Raw genomic sequence first — 13098 nt, 5'->3', positions numbered from 1 at the left:
TAGCGGTGGTACAGCAGTCGCGGTGGAGGAGGTGCCTGCCGAGATGCAGCCAGTGGCGGAGGAGTCGTCGCAGCAGTTGGCCGGGCGGCCGGCGGGCCGTTCCGCCTCCGCGTCGTCGTCGTCGGGGCCGCAGTCGTGATGGAGCTAAGGTACGTGCAGACGAACCTAAACCACTGCCGGGCAGCCCAGGACCTGCTCGGGGAGTTCGTGAGGGCGGAAGACATCGCGGTGGCGCTGGTCAGTGAGCCGCAAGGTGGCGGTCGAACTGGCTGGCACTTCGACTCCACGGGTCGAGCCGCCTTGGCTGTCTTCCGCCCCGGACTTACACTCAGCGACGTAGAGTCGGGCGACGGGTTCGTAGCGGCTACCGTGGGGGGCGCGGTTCGCGCCTTCAGCTGCTATGCTTCCCCCGCCATGTCCGTCGCTGAGTTCGGGCAGTTCCTGGGTCGTCTCGAGGCTTCTGTGAGGAGGGATCGCGGTGTTGGAATCGACCTCATTGTTGGGGGAGATTTTAACGCCCGGTCGGCGTCCTGGGGGGACCGCCTCACGGAAGTCCGCGGTGACGATCTCGCCGCGTTCGCCGATTCCTTGGGGCTGGTCGTCATCAACTCGGGTCGGGAACCGACGTTCTTCGGGAGGGGGAGGGGTTCGTGCGTCGACGTGACCTTTGCCTCCGAATCCGCCGCGAGGAGGATTCGGGGGTGGACCGTGCGTACGGACGTGGAGAACATGAGTGACCACCATCACTTGTGTTTTTCATATCGCACCGGACGCACGCTCCCGGACACCTCCGGTGATCCCCCGGCGGCGGCAGCGGCTGGTCGGCGGCATCCGGGTTGGCGTACTTCCCGGATGGACGCGGACCTGCTCGCCGCGGCCGTTCTCACCGTAGAGTGGACGGGAGCGACTCTGCCCTCGGTAGCTCCAGCCGGTTCCGGAGGCGCCGAAGCCACGGCCGAGAGGCTGGTCGGCTGCGTGACCGCGGCTTGTGACATGGCTCTCCCCCGGAGGAACCCACATCCTCGGGGAAGACCACCGGTTTACTGGTGGAACGGCAATGTCGCGGCCGCGCGCGCCGAATGCGTGCGAAGGAAACGGCTGTGGATCAGGCGTCGCGGACGCGCCCACGGCGGTGACGTGTCCGCGGCGGACGTCGAGCGAGACTACCGGGAGGCTCGAAAGGAGCTGAAGCACCGCATTCGCGAGGCGAAGGCGAGGTGCTGGGCAGAGTTGGTGAAGACCGTCGACGACGACCCCTGGGGGAAACCCTATAAGGTCGTCTTGAAGAAGCTCCGTGGGCCCCCGGCGACGGCGTCGATGGAACCGCAGACGGTCTGCGACATCGCCGCCGTCCTCTTCCCCCGAGGGGATAGAGACGGGGAGCCTGCCGATCTCGTGGGAGTGCGGCCCGAGGACGTTGCGGAGTTCTCTCTGGAGGAGGTTACCGCGGCGGTCGGTCGCTTCGGGAGCCGCTGCAGGGCGCCCGGTCCAGATGGCATTCCAAGCCGGGTCTGGGGCGTCGTGCACGCGGTGAGTCCTGGGTGGCTGGTCGACGTGTTCAACCTCTGCCTGAGGGAAGGCATCTTCCCCGGCCGGTGGAAGCGCGCTCGGCTCGCGCTTCTCGCCAAACCGGGAAAGCCGGAGGGGATGCCGTCTTCGTACCGTCCGCTGTGCCTCCTGGACGACGTCGGCAAGATCTTCGAGTTCCTGTTGGCGGTCCGGATGAACAGCCACATGTCCGCCTCGGGCGTCGAGTTGTCCGAAAGGCAGTTTGGCTTCCGGGGCGGACGGTGCACGGACGACGCGTTGCGGTTGCTTCGCGGGCGGCTCCGGGCCGCCGTGAACGCACGCCGTTACGCCGTTGCCGTGAGTCTGGACATCCGGAACGCGTTCAACACCGTCGGGTGGGGAGTGGTGCGCGCGGCGTTGGTGCGGATGGGTTTCCCGCCATACGTACGACGGGTTCTCGACTCGTACCTCAGCGACCGAGTCCTGCACGTGTGCGACGACAGCGGGGGCGTTCCAGTGACCGTGGGAGTCACGTGCGGAGTCCCTCAGGGCTCCGTGCTCGGACCGCTCCTGTGGAACGTCGCGTTCGATACCGTGTTCCGCTTGCCGCTGCCCGCTGGTGTAACCATCATCGGGTACGCGGACGACACGCTCATTGTGTCGGAGGGGAACACGTTGTCGGCGCTGCAGGACCGCGCGAACGCCGCCCTGGCTACGGTCGCCGGCCACATCGGGGACTTGGGGCTGCAGCTCGCCGTCGACAAGACGGAGGCTGTGGTCTTCAAGGCTCAGTATGGGTCGCCCGACCTGAGGCTGCGGATCGGGGATCAGGCGGTCCAGTTGTGCGAGACCCTCAACTATTTGGGGATCTTGCACGAGGGCAAGGGGACGTGGTACAACGCGCACTTTCGCGCCGCGGCCGACAAGGCCAGGCGAGTCATGGCGGCGCTGCGCGGACTGATGCCTAACATCGGCGGTCCTCGCGAGAGCAGGAGGCGCCTGCTGGTGAGCGTCGTGCATTCAGTGATGTTGTACGGCGCTCCTACGTGGGGGCCTGACCTGGCTGTCAGCAGGACCGGCCCGAAGGTGTTGGCATCGGTTCAGCGCATCGCCGCCATTGGCAGCGTGAGTGCGTACCGGACCGTGTCCTACGACGCCGTGACGGTCGTCGCGCGCACCATCCCCATCGTCCTGATGGCCAAGGAACGATTCGTGTCGTTCGGGGCCAGAAGGGCGACGCGGCCGACGGGAACGGACGACGGGGGGCCCCTCCCGCCGGGCGATCCAGCGGAGGCAGCGCCGGCACACGACCCTCAGTCTCTGAGGGCTCGGGTGTTGGCACAGTGGGCTCGGGAGATGCGGCGCGAGGTTCCGCCCGCGGACAGCGGACGCGAGTGGACCCGCACCTTGATCCCCCCGGACCTGCTCTGCCGGTGGGTGTCCAGGACGCACGGGGAGATGTCCTTTCACCTCACCCAGCTGATGACGGGGCATGGTTGTTTCAACCGGTTTCTCCGGAAGATCAACCGTGCACCGTCTGCCGGGTGTTCCCACTGCGGACCACCCGACGGCTACGGTGAGGAAGTCGACGACGCTCACCACACCCTCGTTCGCTGCGAAGCGTTCAGGGGTGAACGCGAGCGTCTCGTCGACGTGATCGGACCCTTCGACCCTGGCGGGCTGGTCCCCAAGATGTTGGAGAACCCGGCCAACTGGGGGGCGGTTGCCGACTACGCGAGGGCAGTGATGACCGCCAAGGAGGAGGCCGAACGCGGGAGGCAGTTTCGGCAGGGGGTGGCTCCGTCTAGGCGGCGGAGATGACGGCGACGCGTTCGGCGGGGCGACCTCGGCGGCTAGCTGGGTCGTCGGCTGGGGCGGCCTTCTCTTAGCCTCGGGCTGAGGGCAGGCCTCTCAATAGGTTTAAGGTACCATTGTAAGGGGTTGTGGAAGGGGGACTGTCCCTTCCTCACCCCATATGAATATCGTTTATTTTGTGTTTACAATTCATTTATATTGTTGTATATATATTTTGTTGTTTTTACCCAATAAACGATGGCGACTCACCACCCGAAGTATTGCCTCACGGCGTTTCCGGGTGGTGAGTGTATTGCCGGTTAAAAAAAAAAAAAAAAAAAAAAAAAAAAAGGTTAGGTTAGGTTAGGTTAGGTTAGGTTAGGTTAGGTTAGGTTAGGTTAGGTTAGGTTAGGTTAGGTTAGGTTGGTTAGGTTAGGTTAGTTAGGTTAGGTTCGGTATGTTAGGTTTGGTTAGGTTAGGTTGGTTAGGTTAGGTTAGGTTAGGTTAGGTTCGTTAGGGTTCGGTTCGTTCGTCGGTTCGGTTCGGTTCGGTTCCGGTTTCGGTTCGGTGTTCGGTTCGTCGGGTTCGGTGCGGTTCGGTCGTTCGGTTCGGTTCGGTTCGGTTCGTTCGGTTCGGTTCGTCTCTCTCCCCCCCCCCGGCGGCGGCGGCCCGCGCGCGGTCTCCCCTCCCTCCCCTCCCCTCCCCTCCCCTCCCCTCCCCTCCCCTCCCTACCCTCCCCCTCCCCCCCTCCCCCTCCCCTCCCCTCCCCTCCCCTCCCCTCCCCTCCTAACCTCCCCTCCCTCCCCTCCCCTAACCTCCTCCTCCTCCCCTCCCCTAACCCTACCCTAACCCTAACCTCCCTCTACCCTCCCCTAACCTAACCTAACCTAACCTAACCTAACCTAACCTAACCTCCTAACCTACCTACCCCTAACCTAACCCTAACCCTAACCTAACCTAACCTAACCCCTCCCCTTTTTTTTTTTTTTTTTTTTTTTTTTTTTAACCGGCAATACACTCACCCCCGGAAACGCCGTGAGGCAATACTTCGGGTGGTGAGTCGCCATCGTTTTTGGGTAAAAACAACAAAATATATACAACAATATAAATGAATTGTAAACACAAAATAAACGATATTCATATGGGGTGAGGAAGGGACAGTCCCCCTTCCACAACCCCTTACAATGGTACCTTAAACCTATTGAGAGGCCTGCCCTCAGCCCGAGGCTAAGAGAAGGCCGCCCCAGCCGACGACCCAGCTAGCCGCCGAGGTCGCCCCGCCGAACGCGTCGCCGTCATCTCCGCCGCCTAGACGGAGCCACCCCCTGCCGAAACTGCCTCCCGCGTTCGGCCTCCTCCTTGGCGGTCATCACTGCCCTCGCGTAGTCGGCAACCGCCCCCCAGTTGGCCGGGTTCTCCAACATCTTGGGGACCAGCCCGCCAGGGTCGAAGGGTCCGATCACGTCGACGAGACGCTCGCGTTCACCCCTGAACGCTTCGCAGCGAACGAGGGTGTGGTGAGCGTCGTCGACTTCCTCACCGTAGCCGTCGGGTGGTCCGCAGTGGGAACACCCGGCAGACGGTGCACGGTTGATCTTCCGGAGAAACCGGTTGAAACAACCATGCCCCGTCATCAGCTGGGAGGTGAAAGGACATCTCCCCGTGCGTCCTGGACACCCACCGGCAGAGCAGGTCCGGGGGATCAAGGTGCGGGTCCACTCGCGTCCGCTGTCCGCGGCGGAACCTCGCGCCGCATCTCCCGACCCCACTGTGCCAACACCCGAGCCCTCAGAGACTGAGGTCGTGTGCCGGCGCTGCCTCCGCTGGATCGCCCGGCGGGAGGGCCCCCCGTCGTCCGTTCCCGTCGGCCGCGTCGCCCTTCTGGCCCCGAACGACACGAATCGTTCCTTGGCCATCAGGACGATGGGGATGGTGCGCGCGACGACCGTCACGGCGTCGTAGGACACGGTCCGGTACGCACTCACGCTGCCAATGGCGGCGATGCGCTGAACCGATGCCAACACCTTCGGGCCGGTCCTGCTGACAGCCAGGTCAGGCCCCCACGTAGGAGCGCCGTACAACATCACTGAATGCACGACGCTCACCAGCAGGCGCCTCCTGCTCTCGCGAGGACCGCCGATGTTAGGCATCAGTCCGCGCAGCGCCGCCATGACTCGCCTGGCCTTGTCGGCCGCGGCGCGAAAGTGCGCGTTGTACCACGTCCCCTTGCCCTCGTGCAAGATCCCCAAATAGTTGAGGGTCTCGCACAACTGGACCGCCTGATCCCCGATCCGCAGCCTCAGGTCGGGCGACCCATACTGAGCCTTGAAGACCACAGCCTCCGTCTTGTCGACGGCGAGCTGCAGCCCCAAGTCCCCGATGTGGCCGGCGACCGTAGCCAGGGCGGCGTTCGCGCGGTCCTGCAGCGCCGACAACGTGTTCCCCTCCGACACAATGAGCGTGTCGTCCGCGTACCCGATGATGGTTACACCAGCGGGCAGCGGCAAGCGGAACACGGTATCGAACGCGACGTTCCACAGGAGCGGTCCGAGCACGGAGCCCTGAGGGACTCCGCACGTGACTCCCACGGTCACTGGAACGCCCCCGCTGTCGTCGCACACGTGCAGGACTCGGTCGCTGAGGTACGAGTCGAGAACCCGTCGTACGTATGGCGGGAAACCCATCCGCACCAACGCCGCGCGCACCACTCCCCACCCGACGGTGTTGAACGCGTTCCGGATGTCCAGACTCACGGCAACGGCGTAACGGCGTGCGTTCACGGCGGCCCGGAGCCGCCCGCGAAGCAACCGCAACGCGTCGTCCGTGCACCGTCCGCCCCGGAAGCCAAACTGCCTTTCGGACAACTCGACGCCCGAGGCGGACATGTGGCTGTTCATCCGGACCGCCAACAGGAACTCGAAGATCTTGCCGACGTCGTCCAGGAGGCACAGCGGACGGTACGAAGACGGCATCCCCTCCGGCTTTCCCGGTTTGGCGAGAAGCGCGAGCCGAGCGCGCTTCCACCGGCCGGGGAAGATGCCTTCCCTCAGGCAGAGGTTGAACACGTCGACCAGCCACCCAGGACTCACCGCGTGCACGACGCCCCAGACCCGGCTTGGAATGCCATCTGGACCGGGCGCCCTGCAGCGGCTCCCGAAGCGACCGACCGCCGCGGTAACCTCCTCCAGAGAGAACTCCGCAACGTCCTCGGGCCGCACTCCCACGAGATCGGCAGGCTCCCCGTCTCTATCCCCTCGGGGAAGAGGACGGCGGCGATGTCGCAGACCGTCTGCGGTTCCATCGACGCCGTCGCCGGGGGCCCACGGAGCTTCTTCAAGACGACCTTATAGGGTTTCCCCCAGGGGTCGTCGTCGACGGTCTTCACCAACTCTGCCCAGCACCTCGCCTTCGCCTCGCGAATGCGGTGCTTCAGCTCCTTTCGAGCCTCCCGGTAGTCTCGCTCGACGTCCGCCGCGGACACGTCACCGCCGTGGGCGCGTCCGCGACGCCTGATCCACAGCCGTTTCCTTCGCACGCATTCGGCGCGCGCGGCCGCGACATTGCCGTTCCACCAGTAAACCGGTGGTCTTCCCCGAGGATGTGGTTTCCTCCGGGGGAGAGCCATGTCACAAGCCGCGGTCACGCAGCCGACCAGCCTCTCGGCCGTGGCTTCGGCGCCTCCGGAACCGGCTGGAGCTACCGAGGGCAGAGTCGCTCCCGTCCACTCTACGGTGAGAACGGCCGCGGCGAGCAGGTCCGCGTCCATCCGGGAAGTACGCCAACCCGGATGCCGCCGACCAGCCGCTGCCGCCGCCGGGGGATCACCGGAGGTGTCCGGGAGCGTGCGTCCGGTGCGATATGAAAAACACAAGTGATGGTGGTCACTCATGTTCTCCACGTCCGTACGCACGGTCCACCCCCGAATCCTCCTCGCGGCGGATTCGGAGGCAAAGGTCACGTCGACGCACGAACCCCTCCCCCTCCCGAAGAACGTCGGTTCCCGACCCGAGTTGATGACGACCAGCCCCAAGGAATCGGCGAACGCGGCGAGATCGTCACCGCGGACTTCCGTGAGGCGGTCCCCCCAGGACGCCGACCGGGCGTTAAAATCTCCCCCAACAATGAGGTCGATTCCAACACCGCGATCCCTCCTCACAGAAGCCTCGAGACGACCCAGGAACTGCCCGAACTCAGCGACGGACATGGCGGGGAAGCATAGCAGCTGAAGGCGCGAACCGCGCCCCCCACGGTAGCCGCTACGAACCCGTCGCCCGACTCTACGTCGCTGAGTGTAAGTCCGGGGCGGAAGACAGCCAAGGCGGCTCGACCCGTGGAGTCGAAGTGCCAGCCAGTTCGACCGCCACCTTGCGGCTCACTGACCAGCGCCACCGCGATGTCTTCCGCCCTCACGAACTCCCCGAGCAGGTCCTGGGCTGCCCGGCAGTGGTTTAGGTTCGTCTGCACGTACCTTAGCTCCATCACGACTGCGGCCCCGACGACGACGACGCGGAGGCGGAACGGCCCGCCGGCCGCCCGGCCAACTGCTGCGACGACTCCTCCGCCACTGGCTGCATCTCGGCAGGCACCTCCTCCACCGCGACTGCTGTACCACCGCTAAAACTTCCTCCAACGACCGAAGATGGGCCGCCGCTTCCTCTTCTGCCTTCCGAGCAGCCCCGCGAGAGGTGGCTGGTGGCTCCACACCTGTAGCAGGCCCGAGGCTTGCCGCGTTGCGGCACTCGCGGCGAGGTGGCCCTTTTGCTGGCACCGGAAGCAGGTGGTTTGCTTCTTTTCAAGAAGCTTTACCCTGCAACGGGTCCAGCCGACCACCACCCCCTTTGCCTCGGCCAGAGCTATGGCGTCGCGGAAAGGTAAATCTACCCTCGCGACGCGGTCGCCGCGGCTGCCACCGTTTTTCCTGATGGAATTCGGTCAACGTCAGGAGCCGCGACGACACTCCGGCCGCGCAGCCCTCCTACCACGTCCTCCACTCTACCTTCAGGACTCCAGAAGGAGGACGGGAGTCCTTCCGCTCGGGCCTTCTTACTCCTGCGGCCTCTCCTACCACCTCTCGATCCTCCTCTCCAGGATTCTGGCTTAACCTAACCTAACCTAACCTAACCTAACCTCACCCAACCTAACCTAACCTAAACCTACCTAACCTAAACCCTCTCTACCTACCTACCTAACCTAACCTAACCTAAACCAACTAACTAACCTAACCTAACCTACCTAAACCCCCCCTAACCTAACCTAACCTAACACCTAACCTAACCTAACCTAACCTAACCTAACCTAACCTAACCTTTTTTTTTTTTTTTTTTTTTTTTTTTTTTTTTAACCGGCAATACACTCACCACCCGGAAACGCCGTGAGGCAATACTTCGGGTGGTGAGTCGCCATCGTTTATTGGGTAAAAACAACAAAATATATATACAACAATATAAATGAATTGTAAACACAAAATAAACGATATTCATATGGGGTGAGGAAGGGACAGTCCCCCTTCCACAACCCCTTACAATGGTACCTTAAACCTATTGAGAGGCCTGCCCTCAGCCCGAGGCTAAGAGAAGGCCGCCCCAGCCGACGACCCAGCTAGCCGCCGAGGTCGCCCCGCCGAACGCGTCGCCGTCATCTCCGCCGCCTAGACGGAGCCACCCCCTGCCGAAACTGCCTCCCGCGTTCGGCCTCCTCCTTGGCGGTCATCACTGCCCTCGCGTAGTCGGCAACCGCCCCCCAGTTGGCCGGGTTCTCCAACATCTTGGGGACCAGCCCGCCAGGGTCGAAGGGTCCGATCACGTCGACGAGACGCTCGCGTTCACCCCTGAACGCTTCGCAGCGAACGAGGGTGTGGTGAGCGTCGTCGACTTCCTCACCGTAGCCGTCGGGTGGTCCGCAGTGGGAACACCCGGCAGACGGTGCACGGTTGATCTTCCGGAGAAACCGGTTGAAACAACCATGCCCCGTCATCAGCTGGGTGAGGTGAAAGGACATCTCCCCGTGCGTCCTGGACACCCACCGGCAGAGCAGGTCCGGGGGGATCAAGGTGCGGGTCCACTCGCGTCCGCTGTCCGCGGGCGGAACCTCGCGCCCATCTCCCGAGCCCACTGTGCCAACACCCGAGCCCTCAGAGACTGAGGGTCGTGTGCCGGCGCTGCCTCCGCTGGATCGCCCGGCGGGAGGGGCCCCCCGTCGTCCGTTCCCGTCGGCCGCGTCGCCCTTCTGGCCCCGAACGACACGAATCGTTCCTTGGCCATCAGGACGATGGGGATGGTGCGCGCGACGACCGTCACGGCGTCGTAGGACACGGTCCGGTACGCACTCACGCTGCCAATGGCGGCGATGCGCTGAACCGATGCCAACACCTTCGGGCCGGTCCTGCTGACAGCCAGGTCAGGCCCCCACGTAGGAGCGCCGTACAACATCACTGAATGCACGACGCTCACCAGCAGGCGCCTCCTGCTCTCGCGAGGACCGCCGATGTTAGGCATCAGTCCGCGCAGCGCCGCCATGACTCGCCTGGCCTTGTCGGCCGCGGCGCGAAAGTGCGCGTTGTACCACGTCCCCTTGCCCTCGTGCAAGATCCCCAAATAGTTGAGGGTCTCGCACAACTGGACCGCCTGATCCCCGATCCGCAGCCTCAGGTCGGGCGACCCATACTGAGCCTTGAAGACCACAGCCTCCGTCTTGTCGACGGCGAGCTGCAGCCCCAAGTCCCCGATGTGGCCGGCGACCGTAGCCAGGGCGGCGTTCGCGCGGTCCTGCAGCGCCGACAACGTGTTCCCCTCCGACACAATGAGCGTGTCGTCCGCGTACCCGATGATGGTTACACCAGCGGGCAGCGGCAAGCGGAACACGGTATCGAACGCGACGTTCCACAGGAGCGGTCCGAGCACGGAGCCCTGAGGGACTCCGCACGTGACTCCCACGGTCACTGGAACGCCCCCGCTGTCGTCGCACACGTGCAGGACTCGGTCGCTGAGGTACGAGTCGAGAACCCGTCGTACGTATGGCGGGAAACCCATCCGCACCAACGCCGCGCGCACCACTCCCCACCCGACGGTGTTGAACGCGTTCCGGATGTCCAGACTCACGGCAACGGCGTAACGGCGTGCGTTCACGGCGGCCCGGAGCCGCCCGCGAAGCAACCGCAACGCGTCGTCCGTGCACCGTCCGCCCCGGAAGCCGAACTGCCTTTCGGACAACTCGACGCCCGAGGCGGACATGTGGCTGTTCATCCGGACCGCCAACAGGAACTCGAAGATCTTGCCGACGTCGTCCAGGAGGCACAGCGGACGGTACGAAGACGGCATCCCCTCCGGCTTTCCCGGTTTGGCGAGAAGCGCGAGCCGAGCGCGCTTCCACCGGCCGGGGAAGATGCCTTCCCTCAGGCAGAGGTTGAACACGTCGACCAGCCACCCAGGACTCACCGCGTGCACGACGCCCCAGACCCGGCTTGGAATGCCATCTGGACCGGGCGCCCTGCAGCGGCTCCCGAAGCGACCGACCGCCGCGGTAACCTCCTCCAGAGAGAACTCCGCAACGTCCTCGGGCCGCACTCCCACGAGATCGGCAGGCTCCCCGTCTCTATCCCCTCGGGGGAAGAGGACGGCGGCGATGTCGCAGACCGTCTGCGGTTCCATCGACGCCGTCGCCGGGGGCCCACGGAGCTTCTTCAAGACGACCTTATAGGGTTTCCCCCAGGGGTCGTCGTCGACGGTCTTCACCAACTCTGCCCAGCACCTCGCCTTCGCCTCGCGAATGCGGTGCTTCAGCTCCTTTCGAGCCTCCCGGTAGTCTCGCTCGACGTCCGCCGCGGACACTCACCGCCGTGGGCGCGTCCGCGACGCCTGATCCACAGCCGTTTCCTTCGCACGCATTCGGCGCGCGCGGCCGCGACATTGCCGTTCCACCAGTAAACCGGTGGTCTTCCCCGAGGATGTGGGTTCCTCCGGGGGAGAGCCATGTCACAAGCCGCGGTCACGCAGCCGACCAGCCTCTCGGCCGTGGCTTCGGCGCCTCCGGAACCGGCTGGAGCTACCGAGGGCAGAGTCGCTCCCGTCCACTCTACGGTGAGAACGGCCGCGGCGAGCAGGTCCGCGTCCATCCGGGAAGTACGCCAACCCGGATGCCGCCGACCAGCCGCTGCCGCCGCCGGGGGATCACCGGAGGTGTCCGGGAGCGTGCGTCCGGTGCGATATGAAAAACACAAGTGATGGTGGTCACTCATGTTCTCCACGTCCGTACGCACGGTCCACCCCCGAATCCTCCTCGCGGCGGATTCGGAGGCAAAGGTCACGTCGACGCACGAACCCCTCCCCCTCCCGAAGAACGTCGGTTCCCGACCCGAGTTGATGACGACCAGCCCCAAGGAATCGGCGAACGCGGCGAGATCGTCACCGCGGACTTCCGTGAGGCGTCCCCCCAGGACGCCGACCGGGCGTTAAAATCTCCCCCAACAATGAGGTCGATTCCAACACCGCGATCCCTCCTCACAGAAGCCTCGAGACGACCCAGGAACTGCCCGAACTCAGCGACGGACATGGCGGGGGAAGCATAGCAGCTGAAGGCGCGAACCGCGCCCCCCACGGTAGCCGCTACGAACCCGTCGCCCGACTCTACGTCGCTGAGTGTAAGTCCGGGGCGGAAGACAGCCAAGGCGGCTCGACCCGTGGAGTCGAAGTGCCAGCCAGTTCGACCGCCACCTTGCGGCTCACTGACCAGCGCCACCGCGATGTCTTCCGCCCTCACGAACTCCCCGAGCAGGTCCTGGGCTGCCCGCAGTGGTTTAGGTTCGTCTGCACGTACCTTAGCTCCATCACGACTGCGGCCCCGACGACGACGACGCGGAGGCGGAACGGCCCGCCGGCCGCCCGGCCAACTGCTGCGACGACTCCTCCGCCACTGGCTGCATCTCGGCAGGCCCTCCTCCACCGCGACTGCTGTACCACCGCTAAAACTTCCTCCAACGACCGAAGATGGGCCGCCGCTTCCTCTTCTGCCTTCCGAGCAGCCCCGCGAGAGGTGGCTGGTGGCTCCACACCTGTAGCAGGCCCGAGGCTTTGCCGCGTTGCGGCACTCGGCGGCGAGGTGGCCCTTTTGCTGGCACCGGAAGCAGGTGGTTTGCTTCTTTTCAAGAAGCTTTACCCTGCAACGGGTCCAGCCGACCACCACCACCTTTGCCTCGGCCAGAGCTATGGCGTCGCGGAAAGGTAAATCTACCCTCGCGACGCGGTCGCCGCGGCTGCCACCGTTTTTCCTGATGGAAATTCGGTCAACGTCAGGAGCCGCGACGACAACTCCGGCCGCGCCGAGCCCTCCGACCACGTCCTCCACTTCTACCCATTCAGGGACATCCAGAAGGAGGACGGGAGTCTTCCGCTCGGGCCTTCTTACTCTGGCGGCCTCTCCTACCACCTCTCGGATCCTCCTCTCCAGGATTCTGGCTTTTTCCTCGCCTTCCACTTCGAGGAGGATTCCGCCGGCTTTGGTGCGCCTCGTAGTCACCACTTTGACCCCGAGACTTGCCAAGCTCACGGAACCAGACACCCTTTTCATAACTGCCCGCCAGCGAACCCCCCTCGGCCGGGCGGTCAATGGTGACGGCTGCGGTCCTAGGGCTCTCTGGCGAAGCAATGAGATCTTCTCCGTTGCCGGAGAAGACTGGGCTTTGGGCCGGGACGGGATTTCTTCTTTCCCCTTTGGACCACCTGGCTCCATGTGGGCTGCTCGGATCCCTGAGGACCTCTTCGCCTCCGCTTCCGCTGCTGCTGCTGCTGCTGCTGTTGCTGT

The 13098-nt window shown here is 64.4% G+C and overlaps 1 pseudogene; it reads right to left on the bottom strand.

Annotated features, from left to right (window-relative positions):
- Positions 1–11601: 11601 nt before the first annotated feature.
- Positions 11602–13098, bottom strand: part of LOC113555067 — a 5770-nt pseudogene continuing 4273 nt past the window's right edge.

The sequence above is a fragment of the Rhopalosiphum maidis genome, chromosome 2 (assembly GCF_003676215.2).
Source record: "Rhopalosiphum maidis isolate BTI-1 chromosome 2, ASM367621v3, whole genome shotgun sequence".
Classification (NCBI taxonomy): Eukaryota; Metazoa; Arthropoda; class Insecta; order Hemiptera; family Aphididae; genus Rhopalosiphum; species Rhopalosiphum maidis.
Note: the sequence above shows the minus strand (reverse complement) of the source record. Positions and strands in the feature narration are given on the sequence as shown.